The 7,624-nt window shown below is 39.6% G+C and overlaps 1 pseudogene; it reads left to right on the top strand.

Moving 5' to 3' along the window:
• The first annotated feature begins 2,695 nt into the window (after nucleotides 1-2,695).
• Nucleotides 2,696-7,624, top strand: part of LOC101312629 — a 232,025-nt pseudogene continuing 227,096 nt past the window's right edge.

Genomic DNA, 7,624 nt, shown 5'->3' with positions numbered 1-7,624 from the left:
ACACCCACTACATTTTTTTTTACCACATTTTTTACCATCTCCAAAAAAATTACTCTTTTAAATCATAACTTTTTCATGCTAATTCCAATTTTAACACATAGCATGTCTACGAACTCGTAATAACGTCCTCTACGACTTTTATGAAGAAAGTTTTCCCAAATTCCAAACACAAGAAAAAGTCAACTCTAGGGTCCTTAAGTGATAAACAGTTACTTAACACGGTAAAAGACCAAAATAATACCAAAGTAAATAACCGTAAAATAACTTAAGAACCGGGGTGTGACAATGTAGGCGCCTAAAAACATTACATTGTCAAACTTTTTATTTAGGTATCCGATTCTGGTTTCACCATTCTTGTGTATTGTGATTTTATTAGCTTTTAGTTTCGTTAATCGTTGGTTCATATTTAATTTTGTAGCAAGCATTAAGTTTTCTATGATCATATATAAGAATAAAACTTTGCAGTTGCATGGTATGGATGTGAGCTATTCTGTTAATTAGTTTGTATTGTTACTTTTCTATATTGTTGATTTGACTTGTTGGTTGATTAACTTCTTTTCTTTTTCTATTGTTAGGTATACAAAATGATGGGATGATTTCTTACCAGAGGACTTGTGTATGTCATCAAATGACCCTCCCTATCTGATTGACTGAAACGCACATTTAATTATCTTCAGATTTTAATACCTCATATTGAAACATTTGCAGGATGCATGATCCTTGATTGGCTTAATTCACCTGTTGGAGTTGCCTTTCTCAGGGTAATCCTCTTACTCAGTAGTATTCTCTACATTGGAATGGTGTTTTTGTTCTGTTAAATATCAGTTGTAGCTAGAATTCAGCTTCTACGGCTAAGAATATTCCTTTGGAGTCTATCTTTAGTTTTGGGAGAGTGTCCTGTTAGTTCTAGAATTGTCATGTATTTGGCTGCTCTGAAATGTGAAACTTATTGTAGGTTTTCTTGGTGGTCGAAGCCTTCTGCCAAGACAGTATCCTTCAGAAAAGAAGGAACTCAACTAAACCAACTGCTTGCTAATGAGGACAAACTGTATCCTTCAATATACACATGGTTTTCTTTTATGGATGAGCAGATTGTATATATGGATTATTTGATAGAGTTTGCATTCATTGGTATGTTAATATCATTGCATTTGCTAGATGTATCTCATATCATTGATATGTTAGACTAAAAGTGAGCAAAGATTTGTGTTACCCTTCTTTACTCTTTAGAAATTTGAACTACTATTTGATATCTCATATCATAGATGTATCTCATATCATTGATATCTCATATCAACTATTATTTGTGTTTGTGTTGGGAATCAGATTTTCGGGATAATGGCATGTTCATGTCTAACTTTAGCATTATGTTTTTCAGTGGGACAGGAGAAGCAAACTTGTCTACACGTACCCAAGATGATTTGGATGTGTTAAGGAATGAGTGGGCAAAGTTCATCATCAGCAAATACCTGTAGGGTGCATGATCTGGTCTATTTTGGTGAACTTGGTGCTTTCTATATGTATGTGGTAGTACTTTGCTTTTGAACTTGGTGTTTCTATATATTCGGAACAGCTATATGGTAGTACGTACTTTGTGCATTTCTCATGTTGGAATGCTTTTGGACATGTAAGACTATCTAGGAGCTTAACTAGTTGCTTGTTTTGAGTTTATTATTCAGCTGTAATGTTGTTTGTGGAAGCTTGAATGATATATATGGAAGCTGAAATGTAATGTTTTATGGTATCAGTCAATTTGTTCAGCAGTTTCTTTTGTGATGTTTGTGTGTGTAAAACTTGGACAACAAAGTCTGTCCACATGAAAATGCAACTGTTGTATGATTCTCATCAATCAAGAAAGCAGAATGCTATATCTATTGTGTGATACAACGGTCCAAAATATTTCAATTGTAGGTTATTCAACGTCACACAACAGTAAAAATAGGGAATAAACCGTTGTAGCTTACTGAAAAACACACAACGGTAGAAATAAAAACCAACAGTTGTCTGAAAGGGTAAAAATACAACAAAAATGTTTTATTGTTTGTTGTCTGAGTGGACTTGTCGATGCCGCGAATGCCTCGCATGGCATTGATCTGCGCAGCGACTTATACAACGAAAGTATTGAACTGTTGAGCAAAATGTGATCACACAACGGTAATTTTCACACTTGTCTGAAGATTCAATCAGACAAGCCCGAGATATACAACGGAAAACCTATAGTCACACAATGGTGTTTCACCGTTGTGTGTTGACAAATCTGTAGTAGTGTTTGAAAGATAAAGCACAAAGCTGGCTCGATTCTCTTGTGCAAGGCTCCATCACCACTTGGGCGGAATTGTCTAAAAAGTTTCTTAGCAAGTTTTATCCGGCTCGTAAGACGAATGCATTAATCTCTGAGATCATGTCCTTTGCTCAAGAAGTTGATGAACCCTTTCATGATGGATGGGAGCGTTACAAGGATTTGTTTTTGTAATGTCCTCATCATGGCTTTGAACCTTGGCAGAAAATTAACTACTTTTACAGAGGACTTACACCCCAATCTAGAGCAATAGTTGATGCAACAGTGGGTGGGAGTTTAATGGAGAAAACAGCTTAAGAGGCCATTGAAGCATTCGAAAACATATGTGAAAATTCGCAGCATTGGGATTACAATCCATGGGGTAGAGTGCAAGCTCCAGCAGCGAAAAGAGGGGGTATGTATGAAGTAAAAGCACAAGGAGGTCTGGAGGAAGAAGTTGCAGCTCTAAGGAGGCAACTACAAGGGCTTACTCCACTTTTGAGCAAGGTGAAGGAGACGTGTGCTCTATGTTCAAGTTTCACCCATGATACTGATGAATGTCCCTCAAATCCGATGTTAGAAGAAGTGCGACAAGTGAATGATTTTAATGCAAGGCCAAGGAGTGATCAATATTCGGGATGGAAAAATCCTCCAAATAATTCTTGGAGGAACAATCAAGGTTATCAAGGTGTTGGACCTTCACAGAGATCATATCAACCATATCAAGGAGCACGAGCCGAACCACCGAAGTCCTCCCTTGAAGAAACATTGAAAGCATTCATGGCTAGCCAGGAACAACACTCCCAATACTTGTCTAACACAGTGGATACTCTTGCAAGCAAAGTGAATAGCCAAGGAGCTTCTATTTCAAAGCTTGAAACACAAGTGGGGCAACTAGCTGCTAGGTTAAGTGAAAGAGAGCATGGGAAATTTCCGAGTCAAATCGAGATCAATCCAAGTAGCCATAAGCATATAAATTCGATTACCACCTTGAGGAGTGGAAGAGTGATTGATAATAAGGTGGGCAGCAATGAGGAAAACGAGCAAGAAGAAGAACATGAAGCTGACACACCTCAGGATCACAGTGTTGTTTCACTCCCGAAAGGGGCTGTTGAAGAAAAAGTAATTCCTACTGCTCTAAAGACATCTGAAAAGTCTACTCCAGAGAATATGTACGTGCCTCCTATCCCATATCCACAACGTTTAAAGAGGAAGAAGAATGACAAGCATATGATGGATATTCTGGAGATGTTCAAAAAGGTGCACATTAACATTCCTCTTCTTGATGCAATTAGTCAAATTCCTGCGTATGCAAAGTTCTTGAAGGAGTTATGCACGAATAAAAGAAAGTTTGAGGAGCATGAAAAGGTTATGCTATCTGAAGAAGTGAGTGCGGTGTTACAACGGAAGCTTCCTTCAAAATTGAAGGATCCTGGTAGCTTTTCTATCCCTTGCACTATTGGTGATCATTCTATCAGGAAAGCTATGCTAGATTTGGGTGCTAGTGTGAACCTTATGCCATATTCCATCTATGCACAACTAAATTTGGGGGAATTACAAGAAACTACAGTGAAGTTGCAGCTAGCCGATCGATCTCTGAAAATCCCAAGAGGAATTGTTGAAGATGTATTAGTGAAAGTGGACCAACTCATCCTTCCAGCTGATTTCTTTGTACTTGATATGGAAGAAGTGCCAATACCGGACCAGGAGATTCCTATGTTGTTGGGCAGGCCATTCATGGCTACTACAGGGACAATGATCGATGTAAAACGAGGAAGACTCACAATGGAAGTACAAGATATGATGGTGGAGTTTAAAGTCTTTGACACGGCTAAGCATCCTTCAGAGAGTTCTCATTCTTTTTCTGTGGAGGTTGTTGATCAGATTGTGCATCAAAGTTTTCTGGAAAACCATTCTTCCGATCCTATAGAGACATGCCTTGCTTATAGTGGCATGGAATTCACTGAGCCGAGGATTGAAGAGGCTGCTGCAATCCTCGACGCTGTTCCTAAGTATTCTCCACAATTTCAGCAGAGTTTTGAAGCTCTTCCTCCTTCCAATGCCAAGATTGTTACCTCTGTTGTTAAAGCACCTGTATTGGAGTTGAAACCACTTCCAGAACATCTGAAATATGCATACCTTGGAGATTTGGAGACTTAACCTGTGATAATAGCTTCAAATTTAAGTAAGATTGAAGAAGAGAAGTTGCTAAGAGTTCTCAAAGATCATAAGGCAGCCATTGGGTGGTCTATTGCAGACATTAGAGGTATAAGTCCCACAAAGTGCATGCATCGCATTCTTTTGGAGGATGAATCAAAGCCAAGTCGTGAGGCACAAAGGAGATTGAACCCGCATATGAAAGAAGTGGTAAGGACTGAAATTTTGAAGCTCCTTGATGTAGGAATTATTTATCCTATTTCGGATAGCAAGTGGGTGAGTCCGGTGCAAGTTGTTCCAAAGAAATCCGGTATTACTGTCGTCAAGAATGATTCCAATGAATTGGTGCCTCAAAGAGTGACTACGGGTTGGAGAGTTTGCATAGATTACCGGAAGCTTAATGCGTCTACACGGAAGGATCACTTCCCTTTGCCATTCATCGATCAAATGCTTGAAAGATTAGCCGGTCACAGTCACTATTGTTTCTTGGATGGTTACAGCGGTTATAATCAGATTGCCATAGCACCGGAGGATCAAGAAAAGACCACTTTTACATGTCCCTTTGGCACTTTCGCATACCGGAGGATGCCGTTTGGTCTTTGCAATGCGCCAGCAACTTTTCAAAGGTGTATGCTCAGTATTTTCTCTGATATGGTGGAAAGATTCATTGAAGTATTCATGGACGACTTCAGTGTGTTTGGCTCTAGCTTTGATGAGTGTCTCCATCACTTGAAGCTTGTTCTCACAAGATGTGAAGAATGCAACTTGGTGCTTAATTGGGAGAAGTGCCATTTTATGGTGCAACAAGGTATTGTGCTTGGCCATGTAGTTTCGCAGAGAGGTATTGAAGTAGACAAGGCAAAAATTGACTTGATAGCCAAGCTCCCTCCTCCTACAACAGTGAAAGGAATAGGAAGCTTCCTTGGACACGTCGGTTTTTATCGAAGATTCATCAAGGATTTCTCACGCATAGCAAAGCCTTTATGCGATCTTCTTGCTAAGGATGCCACATTCTGCTTTGATGATGCCTGCCTAAAGGCCTTCAACACACTCAAAGAGCTCTTAACAAAAGCTCCCATCATTATGGCACCGGACTGGAGTCTTCCTTTCGAATTAATGTGTGATGCATCTGATTATGCTATTGGAGCAGTTTTGGGGCAGCGGGTTAACAAGCTTCCTCATGCCATCTATTATGCAAGTCGAACTCTCAATGATGCTCAACTTAATTACTCTACAACAGAGAAAGAATTGCTTGCTGTGGTTTATGCGTTAGAGAAGTTTCGGTCATATCTTGTTGGCTCCACAGTGATTGTCTTCACGGACCATGCAGCTCTACGATATCTATTGTCAAAACATGATGCCAAACCAAGGTTAATTCGCTGGATTCTTTTGCTTCAGGAATTTGATTTGGAAATCCGGGATAAAAAAGGAACCGAGAATGTCGTAGCGGATCACTTGTCAAGATTGGTTAATGAGGAAGAAAGTGGCAGTGAGTTGCCTTTGAGAGAGTGCTTCCCAGATGAGCAACTTTTTGCTATTCAAGAACAAGAAGTTTCATGGTTTGCAGACATTGTGAACTACTTAGTGAGAAAAATAATTCCTGAAGAGTTCAGCAAGCAAGAAGTTAAGAAATTCCTTTCACAGGTGAAGCATTATTTTTGGGATGACCCTTATCTCTTCAAGTTTTGTCCCGATCAAATCATAAGAAGGTGTGTTCCAGATGGTGAAGCAAGGAGTATTCTCACTTTTTGTCATACGTATGCGTGTGGAGGACACTTTGGCCCTAAGAAGACAACATTAAAGGTTCTACAAAGTGGCTTCTATTGGCCTACTTTATTCAAGGATGCTCACACCTTTTGCATGGCTTGTGATCGCTGCCAAAGAACTGGAAATATCTCCTCAAGGAATCAGATGCCCCTCCAAAATATTCTAGAAGTTGAAATCTTTGATGTATGGGGGATTGACTTCATGGGACCATTCCCATCTTCCAATGGTTATCTGTATATCTTGGTGGCAGTGGATTATGTCTCTAAGTGGGTTGTAGCTACGCCTTCTAAGACCAACAATCACAAAGTGGTGCTCAATTTTCTAAAAGAGGTTATTTTTACTCGGTTTGGCACACCAAGAGCAATTATTAGTGATGGAGGATCTCACTTTTGCAACAAACCTTTTGAAGCTCTCATGAAGAAGTACAATATTACTCATAAGGTTGCCACTCCATACCACCCTCAAACATCTGGTCAAGTTGAGATTTCCAATCGTGAAATCAAGAGTATCCTTGAGAAAACTGTGAAAACATCAAGGAAAGATTGGTCGACAAAGTTAAGTGATGCACTTTGGGCTTATAGGACTGCCTACAAGACTCCTATAGGCATGTCTCCATATCGTATTGTTTTTGGAAAAGCCTGCCATCTTCCAGTTGAGCTTGAACACAAGGCGTATTGGGCAATCATGAAGCTCAATTTTGACATAGCCAAAGCTGGTGATGCGAGGAAGCTTCAACTCAATGAACTGGACGCACTGAGGAATGATGCATATGAAAATGCGAAAATTTACAAGGAAAGAACAAAGCTTTATCATGATAAGAGAATTCTTCGTAAGGAGTTTGTTCCAAATCAGAAGGTGTTGTTGTACAACTCAAGGCTGAAGCTTTTTCCTGGCAAGCTTCGATCACGATGGTATGGACCTTTCCTTGAGGTGGAAGTTTTATGGTGTTTTTGATGTTTTTAGTCGATTGCCCTAGTTAGGCTTGGAATTGGTGGTTGTGCTAGTTATGAAAGTTGTAGAGCATGATGAGAGGAAGATGCTGTTAAAATTTCATAGGTTTTGGAGGTCGCCGGAATTGACCTCCGGCCGCCGCTGCCGGCGGAGCCGCCGGCGGCGCCGCCGCCGGTTGGGAGATTTTAATGTTGTTAAATTTGGAATATTAAGGGGAGTTTATTGAAGTGAGTTATGGAATTTTTGGATGAGTTTTGGATAGGTTTATGAATTTCCGAAGTTTGGTATTTTTGGCGGTTAATTAATGTAGAATCCGGCCGTTGGATTTAAGTCGTATTTTGGAGAGGTTGTATTTACGACTGTGGAGTATGATATTTAAGTTCGGATCGTCCGATGTAAGAATATCGAAGTTAGGCAATAATGAGCGTAATTATGGCTCTCGGGTAATTTTGCCTATTTTGATTAAATATT

This window comes from Fragaria vesca, linkage group LG4, assembly GCF_000184155.1.
Source record: "Fragaria vesca subsp. vesca linkage group LG4, FraVesHawaii_1.0, whole genome shotgun sequence".
NCBI lineage: Eukaryota > Viridiplantae > Streptophyta > Magnoliopsida > Rosales > Rosaceae > Fragaria > Fragaria vesca.
Note: the sequence above shows the minus strand (reverse complement) of the source record. Positions and strands in the feature narration are given on the sequence as shown.